This window comes from Aythya ferina, assembly GCF_964211825.1.
Source record: "Aythya ferina genome assembly, chromosome: 6".
NCBI lineage: Eukaryota > Metazoa > Chordata > Aves > Anseriformes > Anatidae > Aythya > Aythya ferina.
In genome coordinates this window covers 422892-442033 of record NC_140303.1, presented here as the reverse complement: position 1 = coordinate 442033, position 19142 = coordinate 422892, and the positions used below count along the sequence as shown (strand labels likewise).

At 41.8% G+C, this 19142-nt stretch overlaps 1 long non-coding RNA gene across 1 annotated transcript in view; it reads right to left on the bottom strand.

Annotated features, from left to right (window-relative positions):
* Positions 1-19142, bottom strand: part of LOC311439244 — a 223637-nt gene that overhangs the window by 103389 nt on the left and 101106 nt on the right. The window lies entirely within an intron of this gene.

Genomic DNA, 19142 nt, shown 5'->3' with positions numbered 1-19142 from the left:
TTGGGTTTTAGTTGGATTCTCGTTGGTCGTTAAGGTAAATGGGAGTGGATTGTGGGTTTTGAAGAAGATCAGGTGAGTTTAGGGTGGTTTTGCGGGGAAATTCATAGTTTTTGGTGTTTTTTCTTCTGATTCAGTTCTTTTTTGGGGTGTTTTTGATGTGTTTTGGGGTCTCCGTTGGTTTTTGTTGGGTTCTTGTTGTTCATCATGGTGAAAACGGGTAAATTGTGGGTATTGGAGAACATCAGGTAGGTTTAGGGGGACTTTTGGGGTGGATCAACGGCTTTTAGGGTTTTCTTCCAGTTTTGGGGGTGATCCCGCTTTTTTTTGTGGTGTTTTTGACGTGTTTTGGGGTTTCCGTTGTGTTTTGTTGATTTCCTAATGTGTTTTAAGTTTGTTGGGAGTGGACTTTGGGATTTGGAGAACATCAGGTAGGTTTAGTGTGGTTTTGGGGTGGATCTATGTTTTTTTGGGGTTTTCTTTCTTTTTTAGGGGTTATCCTGTTCTTGTTTGGGGTGTTTTTGACTTGTTTTGGGGTCTCCGTTGGGTTTTAGTTGGATTCTCGTTGGTCCTTAAGGGAAATGGGAGTGGATTGTGGGTTTTGAAGAAGATCAGGTGAGTTTAGGGTGGTTTTGCGGGGAAATTCATAGTTTTTGGTGTTTTTTCTTCTGATTCAGTTCTTTTTTGGGGTGTTTTTGACGTGTTTTGGGGTTTCCGTTGGGTTTCGTTGAGTTCCTAATGGGTTTTATGGTGGTTGGGAGTGGACATTTGGATTTGGAGAACATCAGGTACGTTTAGAGTGGTTTTGGGATTGGATCCGTGCTTTTTGGGGTTTTCTTTGGTTTTGGGGGTGATCCTGTTCTTGTTTGGGGTGTTTTTGACGTGTTTTGGGTTCTCCGTTGGGTTTCGTTGTGTTTTCCGTTGTCATCATGGTGGAAAAGTGTAAATTGTGGGTTTTGGAGAACATCAGGTAGGTTTATGAGGACTTTTGGGGCAGATTCATGGTTTTTAGGGTTTTCTTCTGTTTTTTCTAGTGATCCAGTTGGTTTTCGGCGTGTTTTTGACGTGTTTTGTGGTCTCCGTTGGGTTTCGTTGGGTTTTCCGTGGTCATCATGGTGGAAAAGTGTAAATTGTGGGTTTTGGAGAACATCAGGTAGATTTAGGGTGTTTTGGGGGTGGATCTATGGTTTTGGGGGATTTTGTTCCAGTTTTGGGGTGATCGAATTAATTTTTGGGGTGTTTCTGACGTGTTTTGGGTTCTTCGTTGGGTTTCGTTGGGTTTTCTCTTGGCATCTTGTTGGAAAAGGGTAAATTATGGGTTTTGGAGAACTTCAGGTAGGTTTAGGGGGACTTTTGGGGTGGATTCATGGTATTTGGGGTTTTCTTCTGTTTTTTGGGGTGATCCTGTTCTTTTTTGGGCTGTTTTTGACGTGTTTTGGGGTTGTCCGTTGGGTTTTGTTGGGTTCTCGTTGGTCATCATTGTGAAAAAGGGTAAATTGTGGGTTTTGGAGAACATCAGGTAGGCTTAGGGGGACTTTTGGGGTGGATCTATGGCATTTGGGTTTTTCTTCTGTTTTTGGGGGAGATCCTGTTCTTTTTTTTGTTTGTTTTTTTTTTTGACATGTTTTTTGTCTCCATTGGGTTTCGTTGGGTTTTCCATGGTCATCATGGTGGAAAAGGGTAAATTTGTGGGTTTTGGAGAACATCAGGTAGGTTTAGGCTGGTTTTGGGATTGGATCTGTGCTTTTTGGGGATTTTCTTCCAGTTTATGGGTGATCCCTTTCTTTTTTGGGGTGTTTTTGATGTGTTTTGGTGTCTCCTTTTGGGTTTTCGTTTGGTTCATGTTGGTCATCATGGTGAAAATTGTAAATTTTTGGGGGGGGAATTTTCTTCCAGTTTTGGGGGTGATCCCGTTCTTTTTTGGGGTGTTTTTGACATGTTTTGGGGTCTCTGTTGGGTTTTGTTGGGTTCTTGTTTTTCATCATGTTGGAAAAGTTTAACTTGCGTGTTTTGGAGAAGATCAGGTAGGTTTAGTGTCGTTTTGGGGTGGATCTATTTTTTGGGGGTTTTCTTTCGTTTTGGGGGGTTATCCCATTCTTTTTTGGGGTGTTTTTGACTTGTTTTGGGGTCTCCGTTGGGTTTTAGTTGGATTCTCGTTGGTCGTTAAGGGAAATGGGAGTGGATTGTGGGTTTTGAAGAAGATCAGGTGAGTTTAGGGTGGTTTTGCGGGGAAATTCATAGTTTTTGGTGTTTTTTCTTCTGATTCAGTTCTTTTTTGGGGTGTTTTTGATGTGTTTTGGGGTCTCCGTTGGTTTTTGTTGTGTTCTTGTTGTTCATCATGGTGAAAACGGGTAAATTGTGGGTATTGGAGAACATCAGGTAGGTTTAGGGGGACTTTTGGGGTGGATCAACGGCTTTTAGGGTTTTCTTCCAGTTTTGGGGGTGATCCCGCTTTTTTTTGTGGTGTTTTTGACGTGTTTTGGGGTTTCCGTTGTGTTTTGTTGATTTCCTAATGTGTTTTAAGTTTGTTGGGAGTGGACTTTGGGATTTGGAGAACATCAGGTAGGTTTAGTGTGGTTTTGGGGTGGATCTATGTTTTTTTGGGGTTTTCTTTCTTTTTTAGGGGTTATCCTGTTCTTGTTTGGGGTGTTTTTGACTTGTTTTGGGGTCTCCGTTGGGTTTTAGTTGGATTCTCGTTGGTCCTTAAGGGAAATGGGAGTGGATTGTGGGTTTTGAAGAAGATCAGGTGAGTTTAGGGTGGTTTTGCGGGGAAATTCATAGTTTTTGGTGTTTTTTCTTCTGATTCAGTTCTTTTTTGGGGTGTTTTTGATGTGTTTTTGGGGTTTCCGTTGGGTTTCGTTGAGTTCCTAATGGGTTTTATGGTGGTTGGGAGTGGACATTTGGATTTGGAGAACATCAGGTACGTTTAGAGTGGTTTTGGGATTGGATCCGTGCTTTTTGGGGTTTTCTTTGGTTTTGGGGGTGATCCTGTTCTTGTTTGGGGTGTTTTTGACGTGTTTTGGGTTCTCCGTTGGGTTTCGTTGTGTTTTCCGTGGTCATCATGGTGGAAAAGTGTAAATTGTGGGTTTTGGAGAACATCAGGTAGGTTTATGAGGACTTTTGGGGCAGATTCATGGTTTTTAGGGTTTTCTTCTGTTTTTTCTAGTGATCCAGTTGGTTTTCGGCGTGTTTTTGACGTGTTTTGTGGTCTCCGTTGGGTTTCGTTGGGTTTTCCGTGGTCATCATGGTGGAAAAGTGTAAATTGTGGGTTTTGGAGAACATCAGGTAGATTTAGGGTGTTTTGGGGGTGGATCTATGGTTTTGGGGGATTTTGTTCCAGTTTTGGGGTGATCGAATTAATTTTTGGGGTGTGTCTGACGTGTTTTGGGTTCTTCGTTGGGTTTCGTTGGGTTTTCTGTTGGCATCTTGGTGGAAAAGGGTAAATTGTGGGTTTTGGAGAACTTCAGGTAGGTTTAGGGGGACTTTTGGGGTGGATTCATGGTATTTGGGGTTTTCTTCTGTTTTTTTGGGGTGATCCTGTTCTTTTTTGGGCTGTTTTTGACGTGTTTTGGGGTTGTCCGTTGGGTTTTGTTGGGTTCTCGTTGGTCATCATTGTGAAAAAGGGTAAATTGTGGGTTTTGGAGAACATCAGGTAGGCTTAGGGGGACTTTTGGGGTGGATCTATGGCATTTGGGTTTTTCTTCTGTTTTTGGGGGAGATCCTGTTCCTTTTTGTTTTTGTTTTTGGTTTTTTTTTTTTTTTGACATGTTTTTTGTCTCCATTGGGTTTCGTTGGGTTTTCCATGGTCATCATGGTGGAAAAGGGTAAATTTGTGGGTTTTGGAGAACATCAGGTAGGTTTAGGCTGGTTTTGGGATTGGATCTGTGCTTTTTGGGGATTTTCTTCCAGTTTATGGGTGATCCCTTTCTTTTTTGGGGTGTTTTTGACGTGTTTTGGTGTCTCCTTTTGGGTTTTCGTTTGGTTCATGTTGGTCATCATGGTGAAAATTGTAAATTTTTGGGGGGGGAATTTTCTTCCAGTTTTGGGGGTGATCCCGTTCTTTTTTGGGGTGTTTTTGACATGTTTTGGGGTCTCTGTTGGGTTTTGTTGGTTTCTTGTTTTTCATCATGTTGGAAAAGTTTAACTTGCGTGTTTTGGAGAACATCAGGTAGGTTTAGTGTCGTTTTGGGGTGGATCTATTTTTTGGGGGTTTTCTTTCGTTTTGGGGGGTTATCCCATTCTTTTTTGGGGTGTTTTTGACTTGTTTTGGGGTCTCCGTTGGGTTTTAGTTGGATTCTCGTTGGTCCTTAAGGGAAATGGGAGTGGATTGTGGGTTTTGAAGAAGATCAGGTGAGTTTAGGGTGGTTTTGCGGGGAAATTCATAGTTTTTGGTGTTTTTTCTTCTGATTCAGTTCTTTTTTGGGGTGTTTTTGATGTGTTTTGGGGTCTCCGTTGGTTTTTGTTGGGTTCTTGTTGTTCATCATGGTGAAAACGGGTAAATTGTGGGTATTGGAGAACATCAGGTAGGTTTAGGGGGACTTTTGGGGTGGATCAACGGCTTTTAGGGTTTTCTTCCAGTTTTGGGGGTGATCCCGCTTTTTTTTTGTGGTGTTTTTGACGTGTTTTGGGGTTTCCGTTGTGTTTTGTTGATTTCCTAATGTGTTTTAAGTTTGTTGGGAGTGGACTTTGGGATTTGGAGAACATCAGGTAGGTTTAGTGTGGTTTTGGGGTGGATCTATGTTTTTTGGGGGTTTTCTTTCTTTTTTAGGGGTTATCCTGTTCTTGTTTGGGGTGTTTTTGACTTGTTTTGGGGTCTCCGTTGGGTTTTAGTTGGATTCTCGTTGGTCGTTAGGGTAAATGGGAGTGGATTGTGGGTTTTGAAGAAGATCAGGTGAGTTTAGGGTGGTTTTGCGGGGAAATTCATAGTTTTTGGTGTTTTTTCTTCTGATTCAGTTCTTTTTTGGGGTGTTTTTGACGTGTTTTGGGGTTTCCGTTGGGTTTCGTTGAGTTCCTAATGGGTTTTATGGTGGTTGGGAGTGGACATTTGGATTTGGAGAACATCAGGTACGTTTAGAGTGGTTTTGGGATTGGATCCGTGCTTTTTGGGGTTTTCTTTGGTTTTGGGGGTGATCCTGTTCTTGTTTGGGGTGTTTTTGACGTGTTTTGGGGTTGTCCGTTGGGTTTTGTTGGGTTCTCGTTGGTCATCATTGTGAAAAAGGGTAAATTGTGGGTTTTGGAGAACATCAGGTAGGCTTAGGGGGACTTTTGGGGTGGATCTATGGCATTTGGGTTTTTCTTCTGTTTTTGGGGGAGATCCTGTTCCTTTTTTTTTTTTTTTTTTTTTTTTTTTTTTTTTTTTGACATGTTTTTTGTCTCCTTTGGGTTTCGTTGGGTTTTCCATGGTCATCATGGTGGAAAAGGGTAAATTTGTGGGTTTTGGAGAACATCAGGTAGGTTTAGGCTGGTTTTGGGATTGGATCTGTGCTTTTTGGGGATTTTCTTCCAGTTTATGGGTGATCCCTTTCTTTTTTGGGGTGTTTTTGACGTGTTTTGGTGTCTCCTTTTGGGTTTTCGTTTGGTTCATGTTGGTCATCATGGTGAAAATTGTAAATTTTTGGGGGGGGAATTTTCTTCCAGTTTTGGGGGTGATCCCGCTTTTTTTGTGGTGTTTTTGACGTGTTTTGGGGTCTCTGTTGGGTTTTGTTGGTTTCTTGTTTTTCATCATGTTGGAAAAGTTTAACTTGCGTGTTTTGGAGAACATCAGGTAGGTTTAGTGTCGTTTTGGGGTGGATCTATTTTTTGGGGGTTTTCTTTCGTTTTGGGGGGTTATCCCATTCTTTTTTGGGGTGTTTTTGACTTGTTTTGGGGTCTCCGTTGGGTTTTAGTTGGATTCTCGTTGGTCGTTAAGGTAAATGGGAGTGGATTGTGGGTTTTGAAGAAGATCAGGTGAGTTTAGGGTGGTTTTGCGGGGAAATTCATAGTTTTTGGTGTTTTTTCTTCTGATTCAGTTCTTTTTTGGGGTGTTTTTGATGTGTTTTGGGGTCTCCGTTGGTTTTTGTTGTGTTCTTGTTGTTCATCATGGTGAAAACGGGTAAATTGTGGGTATTGGAGAACATCAGGTAGGTTTAGGGGGACTTTTGGGGTGGATCAACGGCTTTTAGGGTTTTCTTCCAGTTTTGGGGGTGATCCCGCTTTTTTTTTGTGGTGTTTTTGACGTGTTTTGGGGTTTCCGTTGTGTTTTGTTGATTTCCTAATGTGTTTTAAGTTTGTTGGGAGTGGACTTTGGGATTTGGAGAACATCAGGTAGGTTTAGTGTGGTTTTGGGGTGGATCTATGTTTTTTTGGGGTTTTCTTTCTTTTTTAGGGGTTATCCTGTTCTTGTTTGGGGTGTTTTTGACTTGTTTTGGGGTCTCCGTTGGGTTTTAGTTGGATTCTCGTTGGTCGTTAGGGTAAATGGGAGTGGATTGTGGGTTTTGAAGAAGATCAGGTGAGTTTAGGGTGGTTTTGCGGGGAAATTCATAGTTTTTGGTGTTTTTTCTTCTGATTCAGTTCTTTTTTGGGGTGTTTTTGACGTGTTTTGGGGTTTCCGTTGGGTTTTGTTGAGTTCCTAATGGGTTTTATGGTGGTTGGGAGTGGACATTTGGATTTGGAGAACATCAGGTACGTTTAGAGTGGTTTTGGGATTGGATCCGTGCTTTTTGGGGTTTTCTTTGGTTTTGGGGGTGATCCTGTTCTTGTTTGGGGTGTTTTTGACGTGTTTTGGGTTCTCCGTTGGGTTTCGTTGTGTTTTCCGTGGTCATCATGGTGGAAAAGTGTAAATTGTGGGTTTTGGAGAACATCAGGTAGATTTAGGGTGTTTTGGGGGTGGATCTATGGTTTTGGGGATTTTGTTCCAGTTTTGGGGTGATCGAATTCATTTTTGGGGTGTTTCTGACGTGTTTTGGGTTCTTCGTTGGGTTTCGTTGGGTTTTCTGTTGGCATCTTGTTGGAAAAGGGTAAATTGTGGGTTTTGGAGAACTTCAGGTAGGTTTAGGGGGACTTTTGGGGTGGATTCATGGTATTTGGGGTTTTCTTCTGTTTTTTGGGGTGATCCTGTTCTTTTTTGGGCTGTTTTTGACGTGTTTTGGGGTTGTCCGTTGGGTTTTGTTGGGTTCTCGTTGGTCATCATTGTGAAAAAGGGTAAATTGTGGGTTTTGGAGAACATCAGGTAGGCTTAGGGGGACTTTTGGGGTGGATCTATGGCATTTGGGTTTTTCTTCTGTTTTTGGGGGAGATCCTGTTCCTTTTTGTTTTTTTTTTTTTTTTGTTTTTTTGTTTTTTTTTGACATGTTTTTTGTCTCCTTTGGGTTTCGTTGGGTTTTCCATGGTCATCATGGTGGAAAAGGGTAAATTTGTGGGTTTTGGAGAACATCAGGTAGGTTTAGGCTGGTTTTGGGATTGGATCTGTGCTTTTTGGGGATTTTCTTCCAGTTTATGGGTGATCCCTTTCTTTTTTGGGGTGTTTTTGACGTGTTTTGGTGTCTCCTTTTGGGTTTTCGTTTGGTTCATGTTGGTCATCATGGTGAAAATTGTAAATTTTTGGGGGGGGAATTTTCTTCCAGTTTTGGGGGTGATCCCGTTCTTTTTTGGGGTGTTTTTGACATGTTTTGGGGTCTCTGTTGGGTTTTGTTGGGTTCTTGTTTTTCATCATGTTGGAAAAGTTTAACTTGCGTGTTTTGGAGAACATCAGGTAGGTTTAGTGTCGTTTTGGGGTGGATCTATTTTTTGGGGGTTTTCTTTCGTTTTGGGGGGTTATCCCATTCTTTTTTGGGGTGTTTTTGACTTGTTTTGGGGTCTCCGTTGGGTTTTAGTTGGATTCTCGTTGGTCCTTAAGGGAAATGGGAGTGGATTGTGGGTTTTGAAGAAGATCAGGTGAGTTTAGGGTGGTTTTGCGGGGAAATTCATAGTTTTTGGTGTTTTTTCTTCTGATTCAGTTCTTTTTTGGGGTGTTTTTGATGTGTTTTGGGGTCTCCGTTGGTTTTTGTTGTGTTCTTGTTGTTCATCATGGTGAAAACGGGTAAATTGTGGGTATTGGAGAACATCAGGTAGGTTTAGGGGGACTTTTGGGGTGGATCAACGGCTTTTAGGGTTTTCTTCCAGTTTTGGGGGTGATCCCGCTTTTTTTTTGTGGTGTTTTTGACGTGTTTTGGGGTTTCCGTTGTGTTTTGTTGATTTCCTAATGTGTTTTAAGTTTGTTGGGAGTGGACTTTGGGATTTGGAGAACATCAGGTAGGTTTAGTGTGGTTTTGGGGTGGATCTATGTTTTTTTGGGGTTTTCTTTCTTTTTTAGGGGTTATCCTGTTCTTGTTTGGGGTGTTTTTGACTTGTTTTGGGGTCTCCGTTGGGTTTTAGTTGGATTCTCGTTGGTCGTTAGGGTAAATGGGAGTGGATTGTGGGTTTTGAAGAAGATCAGGTGAGTTTAGGGTGGTTTTGCGGGGAAATTCATAGTTTTTGGTGTTTTTTCTTCTGATTCAGTTCTTTTTTGGGGTGTTTTTGACGTGTTTTGGGGTTTCCGTTGGGTTTTGTTGAGTTCCTAATGGGTTTTATGGTGGTTGGGAGTGGACATTTGGATTTGGAGAACATCAGGTACGTTTAGAGTGGTTTTGGGATTGGATCCGTGCTTTTTGGGGTTTTCTTTGGTTTTGGGGGTGATCCTGTTCTTGTTTGGGGTGTTTTTGACGTGTTTTGGGTTCTCCGTTGGGTTTCGTTGTGTTTTCCGTGGTCATCATGGTGGAAAAGTGTAAATTGTGGGTTTTGGAGAACATCAGGTAGATTTAGGGTGTTTTGGGGGTGGATCTATGGTTTTGGGGATTTTGTTCCAGTTTTGGGGTGATCGAATTCATTTTTGGGGTGTTTCTGACGTGTTTTGGGTTCTTCGTTGGGTTTCGTTGGGTTTTCTGTTGGCATCTTGTTGGAAAAGGGTAAATTGTGGGTTTTGGAGAACTTCAGGTAGGTTTAGGGGGACTTTTGGGGTGGATTCATGGTATTTGGGGTTTTCTTCTGTTTTTTGGGGTGATCCTGTTCTTTTTTGGGCTGTTTTTGACGTGTTTTGGGGTTGTCCGTTGGGTTTTGTTGGGTTCTCGTTGGTCATCATTGTGAAAAAGGGTAAATTGTGGGTTTTGGAGAACATCAGGTAGGCTTAGGGGGACTTTTGGGGTGGATCTATGGCATTTGGGTTTTTCTTCTGTTTTTGGGGGAGATCCTGTTCCTTTTTGTTTTTTTTTTTTTTGTTTTTTTGTTTTTTTTTGACATGTTTTTTGTCTCCTTTGGGTTTCGTTGGGTTTTCCATGGTCATCATGGTGGAAAAGGGTAAATTTGTGGGTTTTGGAGAACATCAGGTAGGTTTAGGCTGGTTTTGGGATTGGATCTGTGCTTTTTGGGGATTTTCTTCCAGTTTATGGGTGATCCCTTTCTTTTTTGGGGTGTTTTTGACGTGTTTTGGTGTCTCCTTTTGGGTTTTCGTTTGGTTCATGTTGGTCATCATGGTGAAAATTGTAAATTTTTGGGGGGGGAATTTTCTTCCAGTTTTGGGGGTGATCCCGTTCTTTTTTGGGGTGTTTTTGACATGTTTTGGGGTCTCTGTTGGGTTTTGTTGGGTTCTTGTTTTTCATCATGTTGGAAAAGTTTAACTTGCGTGTTTTGGAGAACATCAGGTAGGTTTAGTGTCGTTTTGGGGTGGATCTATTTTTTGGGGGTTTTCTTTCGTTTTGGGGGGTTATCCCATTCTTTTTTGGGGTGTTTTTGACTTGTTTTGGGGTCTCCGTTGGGTTTTAGTTGGATTCTCGTTGGTCCTTAAGGGAAATGGGAGTGGATTGTGGGTTTTGAAGAAGATCAGGTGAGTTTAGGGTGGTTTTGCGGGGAAATTCATAGTTTTTGGTGTTTTTTCTTCTGATTCAGTTCTTTTTTGGGGTGTTTTTGATGTGTTTTGGGGTCTCCGTTGGTTTTTGTTGTGTTCTTGTTGTTCATCATGGTGAAAACGGGTAAATTGTGGGTATTGGAGAACATCAGGTAGGTTTAGGGGGACTTTTGGGGTGGATCAACGGCTTTTAGGGTTTTCTTCCAGTTTTGGGGGTGATCCCGCTTTTTTTTTGTGGTGTTTTTGACGTGTTTTGGGGTTTCCGTTGTGTTTTGTTGATTTCCTAATGTGTTTTAAGTTTGTTGGGAGTGGACTTTGGGATTTGGAGAACATCAGGTAGGTTTAGTGTGGTTTTGGGGTGGATCTATGTTTTTTTGGGGTTTTCTTTCTTTTTTAGGGGTTATCCTGTTCTTGTTTGGGGTGTTTTTGACTTGTTTTGGGGTCTCCGTTGGGTTTTAGTTGGATTCTCGTTGGTCCTTAAGGGAAATGGGAGTGGATTGTGGGTTTTGAAGAAGATCAGGTGAGTTTAGGGTGGTTTTGCGGGGAAATTCATAGTTTTTGGTGTTTTTTCTTCTGATTCAGTTCTTTTTTGGGGTGTTTTTGACGTGTTTTGGGGTTTCCGTTGGGTTTCGTTGAGTTCCTAATGGGTTTTATGGTGGTTGGGAGTGGACATTTGGATTTGGAGAACATCAGGTACGTTTAGAGTGGTTTTGGGATTGGATCCGTGCTTTTTGGGGTTTTCTTTGGTTTTGGGGGTGATCCTGTTCTTGTTTGGGGTGTTTTTGACGTGTTTTGGGTTCTCCGTTGGGTTTCGTTGTGTTTTCCGTGGTCATCATGGTGGAAAAGTGTAAATTGTGGGTTTTGGAGAACATCAGGTAGATTTAGGGTGTTTTGGGGGTGGATCTATGGTTTTGGGGATTTTGTTCCAGTTTTGGGGTGATCGAATTCATTTTTGGGGTGTTTCTGACGTGTTTTGGGTTCTTCGTTGGGTTTCGTTGGGTTTTCTGTTGGCATCTTGTTGGAAAAGGGTAAATTGTGGGTTTTGGAGAACTTCAGGTAGGTTTAGGGGGACTTTTGGGGTGGATTCATGGTATTTGGGGTTTTCTTCTGTTTTTTGGGGTGATCCTGTTCTTTTTTGGGCTGTTTTTGACGTGTTTTGGGGTTGTCCGTTGGGTTTTGTTGGGTTCTCGTTGGTCATCATTGTGAAAAAGGGTAAATTGTGGGTTTTGGAGAACATCAGGTAGGCTTAGGGGGACTTTTGGGGTGGATCTATGGCATTTGGGTTTTTCTTCTGTTTTTGGGGGAGATCCTGTTCCTTTTTGTTTTTTTTGTTTTTTTTTTTTTTTTTTTTTTGACATGTTTTTTGTCTCCATTGGGTTTCGTTGGGTTTTCCATGGTCATCATGGTGGAAAAGGGTAAATTTGTGGGTTTTGGAGAACATCAGGTAGGTTTAGGCTGGTTTTGGGATTGGATCTGTGCTTTTTGGGGATTTTCTTCCAGTTTATGGGTGATCCCTTTCTTTTTTGGGGTGTTTTTGACGTGTTTTGGTGTCTCCTTTTGGGTTTTCGTTTGGTTCATGTTGGTCATCATGGTGAAAATTGTAAATTTTTGGGGGGGGAATTTTCTTCCAGTTTTGGGGATGATCCCGTTCTTTTTTGGGGTGTTTTTGACATGTTTTGGGGTCTCTGTTGGGTTTTGTTGGTTTCTTGTTTTTCATCATGTTGGAAAAGTTTAACTTGCGTGTTTTGGAGAACATCAGGTAGGTTTAGTGTCGTTTTGGGGTGGATCTATTTTTTTGGGGTTTTCTTTCGTTTTGGGGGGTTATCCCACTCTTTTTTGGGGTGTTTTTGACTTGTTTTGGGGTCTCCGTTGGGTTTTAGTTGGATTCTCGTTGGTCGTTAGGGTAAATGGGAGTGGATTGTGGGTTTTGAAGAAGATCAGGTGAGTTTAGGGTGGTTTTGCGGGGAAATTCATAGTTTTTGGTGTTTTTTCTTCTGATTCAGTTCTTTTTTGGGGTGTTTTTGATGTGTTTTGGGGTCTCCGTTGGTTTTTGTTGTGTTCTTGTTGTTCATCATGGTGAAAACGGGTAAATTGTGGGTATTGGAGAACATCAGGTAGGTTTAGGGGGACTTTTGGGGTGGATCAACGGCTTTTAGGGTTTTCTTCCAGTTTTGGGGGTGATCCCGCTTTTTTTTGTGGTGTTTTTGACGTGTTTTGGGGTTTCCGTTGTGTTTTGTTGATTTCCTAATGTGTTTTAAGTTTGTTGGGAGTGGACTTTGGGATTTGGAGAACATCAGGTAGGTTTAGTGTGGTTTTGGGGTGGATCTATGTTTTTTTGGGGTTTTCTTTCTTTTTTAGGGGTTATCCTGTTCTTGTTTGGGGTGTTTTTGACTTGTTTTGGGGTCTCCGTTGGGTTTTAGTTGGATTCTCGTTGGTCCTTAAGGGAAATGGGAGTGGATTGTGGGTTTTGAAGAAGATCAGGTGAGTTTAGGGTGGTTTTGCGGGGAAATTCATAGTTTTTGGTGTTTTTTCTTCTGATTCAGTTCTTTTTTGGGGTGTTTTTGAGGTGTTTTGGGGTTTCCGTTGGGTTTCGTTGAGTTCCTAATGGGTTTTATGGTGGTTGGGAGTGGACATTTGGATTTGGAGAACATCAGGTACGTTTAGAGTGGTTTTGGGATTGGATCCGTGCTTTTTGGGGTTTTCTTTGGTTTTGGGGGTGATCCTGTTCTTGTTTGGGGTGTTTTTGACGTGTTTTGGGTTCTCCGTTGGGTTTCGTTGTGTTTTCCGTGGTCATCATGGTGGAAAAGTGTAAATTGTGGGTTTTGGAGAACATCAGGTAGGTTTATGAGGACTTTTGGGGCAGATTCATGGTTTTTAGGGTTTTCTTCTGTTTTTTCTAGTGATCCAGTTGGTTTTCGGCGTGTTTTTGACGTGTTTTGTGGTCTCCGTTGGGTTTCGTTGGGTTTTCCGTGGTCATCATGGTGGAAAAGTGTAAATTGTGGGTTTTGGAGAACATCAGGTAGATTTAGGGTGTTTTGGGGGTGGATCTATGGTTTTGGGGGATTTTGTTCCAGTTTTGGGGTGATCGAATTCATTTTTGGGGTGTTTCTGACGTGTTTTGGGTTCTTCGTTGGGTTTCGTTGGGTTTTCTGTTGGCATCTTGGTGGAAAAGGGTAAATTGTGGGTTTTGGAGAACTTCAGGTAGGTTTAGGGGGACTTTTGGGGTGGATTCATGGTATTTGGGGTTTTCTTCTGTTTTTTTGGGGTGATCCTGTTCTTTTTTGGGCTGTTTTTGACGTGTTTTGGGGTTGTCCGTTGGGTTTTGTTGGGTTCTCGTTGGTCATCATTGTGAAAAAGGGTAAATTGTGGGTTTTGGAGAACATCAGGTAGGCTTAGGGGGACTTTTGGGGTGGATCTATGGCATTTGGGTTTTTCTTCTGTTTTTGGGGGAGATCCTGTTCCTTTTTGTTTTTGTTTTTGTTTTTTTTTTTTTTTTTGACATGTTTTTTGTCTCCATTGGGTTTTGTTGGGTTTTCCATGGTCATCATGGTGGAAAAGGGTAAATTTGTGGGTTTTGGAGAACATCAGGTAGGTTTAGGCTGGTTTTGGGATTGGATCTGTGCTTTTTGGGGATTTTCTTCCAGTTTATGGGTGATCCCTTTCTTTTTTGGGGTGTTTTTGACGTGTTTTGGTGTCTCCTTTTGGGTTTTCGTTTGGTTCATGTTGGTCATCATGGTGAAAATTGTAAATTTTTGGGGGGGGAATTTTCTTCCAGTTTTGGGGATGATCCCGTTCTTTTTTGGGGTGTTTTTGACATGTTTTGGGGTCTCTGTTGGGTTTTGTTGGTTTCTTGTTTTTCATCATGTTGGAAAAGTTTAACTTGCGTGTTTTGGAGAACATCAGGTAGGTTTAGTGTCGTTTTGGGGTGGATCTATTTTTTTGGGGTTTTCTTTCGTTTTGGGGGGTTATCCCACTCTTTTTTGGGGTGTTTTTGACTTGTTTTGGGGTCTCCGTTGGGTTTTAGTTGGATTCTCGTTGGTCGTTAGGGTAAATGGGAGTGGATTGTGGGTTTTGAAGAAGATCAGGTGAGTTTAGGGTGGTTTTGCGGGGAAATTCATAGTTTTTGGTGTTTTTTCTTCTGATTCAGTTCTTTTTTGGGGTGTTTTTGATGTGTTTTGGGGTCTCCGTTGGTTTTTGTTGTGTTCTTGTTGTTCATCATGGTGAAAACGGGTAAATTGTGGGTATTGGAGAACATCAGGTAGGTTTAGGGGGACTTTTGGGGTGGATCAACGGCTTTTAGGGTTTTCTTCCAGTTTTGGGGGTGATCCCGCTTTTTTTTGTGGTGTTTTTGACGTGTTTTGGGGTTTCCGTTGTGTTTTGTTGATTTCCTAATGTGTTTTAAGTTTGTTGGGAGTGGACTTTGGGATTTGGAGAACATCAGGTAGGTTTAGTGTGGTTTTGGGGTGGATCTATGTTTTTTTGGGGTTTTCTTTCTTTTTTAGGGGTTATCCTGTTCTTGTTTGGGGTGTTTTTGACTTGTTTTGGGGTCTCCGTTGGGTTTTAGTTGGATTCTCGTTGGTCCTTAAGGGAAATGGGAGTGGATTGTGGGTTTTGAAGAAGATCAGGTGAGTTTAGGGTGGTTTTGCGGGGAAATTCATAGTTTTTGGTGTTTTTTCTTCTGATTCAGTTCTTTTTTGGGGTGTTTTTGACGTGTTTTGGGGTTTCCGTTGGGTTTCGTTGAGTTCCTAATGGGTTTTATGGTGGTTGGGAGTGGACATTTGGATTTGGAGAACATCAGGTACGTTTAGAGTGGTTTTGGGATTGGATCCGTGCTTTTTGGGGTTTTCTTTGGTTTTGGGGGTGATCCTGTTCTTGTTTGGGGTGTTTTTGACGTGTTTTGGGTTCTCCGTTGGGTTTCGTTGTGTTTTCCGTGGTCATCATGGTGGAAAAGTGTAAATTGTGGGTTTTGGAGAACATCAGGTAGGTTTATGAGGACTTTTGGGGCAGATTCATGGTTTTTAGGGTTTTCTTCTGTTTTTTCTAGTGATCCAGTTGGTTTTCGGCGTGTTTTTGACGTGTTTTGTGGTCTCCGTTGGGTTTCGTTGGGTTTTCCGTGGTCATCATGGTGGAAAAGTGTAAATTGTGGGTTTTGGAGAACATCAGGTAGATTTAGGGTGTTTTGGGGGTGGATCTATGGTTTTGGGGGATTTTGTTCCAGTTTTGGGGTGATCGAATTCATTTTTGGGGTGTTTCTGACGTGTTTTGGGTTCTTCGTTGGGTTTCGTTGGGTTTTCTGTTGGCATCTTGGTGGAAAAGGGTAAATTGTGGGTTTTGGAGAACTTCAGGTAGGTTTAGGGGGACTTTTGGGGTGGATTCATGGTATTTGGGGTTTTCTTCTGTTTTTTTGGGGTGATCCTGTTCTTTTTTGGGCTGTTTTTGACGTGTTTTGGGGTTGTCCGTTGGGTTTTGTTGGGTTCTCGTTGGTCATCATTGTGAAAAAGGGTAAATTGTGGGTTTTGGAGAACATCAGGTAGGCTTAGGGGGACTTTTGGGGTGGATCTATGGCATTTGGGTTTTTCTTCTGTTTTTGGGGGAGATCCTGTTCCTTTTTTTTTTTTTTTTTTTTTTTTTTTTTTTTTTGACATGTTTTTTGTCTCCATTGGGTTTTGTTGGGTTTTCCATGGTCATCATGGTGGAAAAGGGTAAATTTGTGGGTTTTGGAGAACATCAGGTAGGTTTAGGCTGGTTTTGGGATTGGATCTGTGCTTTTTGGGGATTTTCTTCCAGTTTATGGGTGATCCCTTTCTTTTTTGGGGTGTTTTTGACGTGTTTTGGTGTCTCCTTTTGGGTTTTCGTTTGGTTCATGTTGGTCATCATGGTGAAAATTGTAAATTTTTGGGGGGGGAATTTTCTTCCAGTTTTGGGGATGATCCCGTTCTTTTTTGGGGTGTTTTTGACATGTTTTGGGGTCTCTGTTGGGTTTTGTTGGTTTCTTGTTTTTCATCATGTTGGAAAAGTTTAACTTGCGTGTTTTGGAGAACATCAGGTAGGTTTAGTGTCGTTTTGGGGTGGATCTATTTTTTTGGGGTTTTCTTTCGTTTTGGGGGGTTATCCCACTCTTTTTTGGGGTGTTTTTGACTTGTTTTGGGGTCTCCGTTGGGTTTTAGTTGGATTCTCGTTGGTCGTTAGGGTAAATGGGAGTGGATTGTGGGTTTTGAAGAAGATCAGGTGAGTTTAGGGTGGTTTTGCGGGGAAATTCATAGTTTTTGGTGTTTTTTCTTCTGATTCAGTTCTTTTTTGGGGTGTTTTTGATGTGTTTTGGGGTCTCCGTTGGTTTTTGTTGTGTTCTTGTTGTTCATCATGGTGAAAACGGGTAAATTGTGGGTATTGGAGAACATCAGGTAGGTTTAGGGGGACTTTTGGGGTGGATCAACGGCTTTTAGGGTTTTCTTCCAGTTTTGGGGGTGATCCCGCTTTTTTTTGTGGTGTTTTTGACGTGTTTTGGGGTTTCCGTTGTGTTTTGTTGATTTCCTAATGTGTTTTAAGTTTGTTGGGAGTGGACTTTGGGATTTGGAGAACATCAGGTAGGTTTAGTGTGGTTTTGGGGTGGATCTATGTTTTTTTGGGGTTTTCTTTCTTTTTTAGGGGTTATCCTGTTCTTGTTTGGGGTGTTTTTGACTTGTTTTGGGGTCTCCGTTGGGTTTTAGTTGGATTCTCGTTGGTCCTTAAGGGAAATGGGAGTGGATTGTGGGTTTTGAAGAAGATCAGGTGAGTTTAGGGTGGTTTTGCGGGGAAATTCATAGTTTTTGGTGTTTTTTCTTCTGATTCAGTTCTTTTTTGGGGTGTTTTTGACGTGTTTTGGGGTTTCCGTTGGGTTTCGTTGAGTTCCTAATGGGTTTTATGGTGGTTGGGAGTGGACATTTGGATTTGGAGAACATCAGGTACGTTTAGAGTGGTTTTGGGATTGGATCCGTGCTTTTTGGGGTTTTCTTTGGTTTTGGGGGTGATCCTGTTCTTGTTTGGGGTGTTTTTGACGTGTTTTGGGTTCTCCGTTGGGTTTCGTTGTGTTTTCCGTGGTCATCATGGTGGAAAAGTGTAAATTGTGGGTTTTGGAGAACATCAGGTAGGTTTATGAGGACTTTTGGGGCAGATTCATGGTTTTTAGGGTTTTCTTCTGTTTTTTCTAGTGATCCAGTTGGTTTTCGGCGTGTTTTTGACGTGTTTTGTGGTCTCCGTTGGGTTTCGTTGGGTTTTCCGTGGTCATCATGGTGGAAAAGTGTAAATTGTGGGTTTTGGAGAACATCAGGTAGATTTAGGGTGTTTTGGGGGTGGATCTATGGTTTTGGGGGATTTTGTTCCAGTTTTGGGGTGATCGAATTCATTTTTGGGGTGTTTCTGACGTGTTTTGGGTTCTTCGTTGGGTTTCGTTGGGTTTTCTGTTGGCATCTTGGTGGAAAAGGGTAAATTGTGGGTTTTGGAGAACTTCAGGTAGGTTTAGGGGGACTTTTGGGGTGGATTCATGGTATTTGGGGTTTTCTTCTGTTTTTTTGGGGTGATCCTGTTCTTTTTTGGGCTGTTTTTGACGTGTTTTGGGGTTGTCCGTTGGGTTTTGTTGGGTTCTCGTTGGTCATCATTGTGAAAAAGGGTAAATTGTGGGTTTTGGAGAACATCAGGTAGGCTTAGGGGGACTTTTGGGGTGGATCTATGGCATTTGGGTTTTTCTTCTGTTTTTGGGGGAGATCCTGTTCCTTTTTTTTTTTTTTTTTTTTTTTTTTTTTTTTTGACATGTTTTTTGTCTCCATTGGGTTTTGTTGGGTTTTCCATGGTCATCATGGTGGAAAAGGGTAAATTTGTGGGTTTTGGAGAACATCAGGTAGGTTTAGGCTGGTTTTGGGATTGGATCTGTGCTTTTTGGGGATTTTCTTCCAGTTTATGGGTGATCCCTTTCTTTTTTGGGGTGTTTTTGACGTGTTTTGGTGTCTCCTTTTGGGTTTTCGTTTGGTTCATGTTGGTCATCATGGTGAAAATTGTAAATTTTTGGGGGGGGAATTTTCTTCCAGTTTTGGGGATGATCCCGTTCTTTTTTGGGGTGTTTTTGACATGTTTTGGGGTCTCTGTTGGGTTTTGTTGGTTTCTTGTTTTTCATCATGTTGGAAAAGTTTAACTTGCGTGTTTTGGAGAACATCAGGTAGGTTTAGTGTCGTTTTGGGGTGGATCTATTTTTTTGGGGTTTTCTTTCGTTTTGGGGGGTTATCCCACTCTTTTTTGGGGTGTTTTTGACTTGTTTTGGGGTCTCCGTTGGGTTTTAGTTGGATTCTCGTTGGTCGTTAGGGTAAATGGGAGTGGATTGTGGGTTTTGAAGAAGATCAGGTGAGTTTAGGGTGGTTTTGCGGGGAAATTCATAGTTTTTGGTGTTTTTTCTTCTGATTCAGTTCTTTTTTGGGGTGTTTTTGATGTGTTTTGGGGTCTCCGTTGGTTTTTGTTGTGTTCTTGTTGTTCATCATGGTGAAAACGGGTAAATTGTGGGTATTGGAGAACATCAGGTAGGTTTAGGGGGACTTTTGGGGTGGATCAACGGCTTTTAGGGTTTTCTTCCAGTTTTGGGGGTGATCCCGCTTTTTTTTGTGGTGTTTTTGACGTGTTTTGGGGTTTCCGTTGTGTTTTGTTGATTTCCTAATGTGTTTTAAGTTTGTTGGGAGTGGACTTTGGGATTTGGAGAACATCAGGTAGGTTTAGTGTGGTTTTGGGGTGGATCTATGTTTTTTTGGGGTTTTCTTTCTTTTTTAGGGGTTATCCTGTTCTTGTTTGGGGTGTTTTTGACTTGTTTTGGGGTCTCCGTTGGGTTTTAGTTGGATTCTCGTTGGTCCTTAAGGGAAATGGGAGTGGATTGTGGGTTTTGAAGAAGATCAGGTGAGTTTAGGGTGGTTTTGCGGGGAAATTCATAGTTTTTGGTGTTTTTTCTTCTGATTCAGTTCTTTTTTGGGGTGTTTTTGACGTGTTTTGGGGTTTCCGTTGGGTTTCGTTGAGTTCCTAATGGGTTTTATGGTGGTTGGGAGTGGACATTTGGATTTGGAGAACATCAGGTACGTTTAGAGTGGTTTTGGGATTGGATCCGTGCTTTTTGGGGTTTTCTTTGGTTTTGGGGGTGATCCTGTTCTTGTTTGGGGTGTTTTTGACGTGTTTTGGGTTCTCCGTTGGGTTTCGTTGTGTTTTCCGTGGTCATCATGGTGGAAAAGTGTAAATTGTGGGT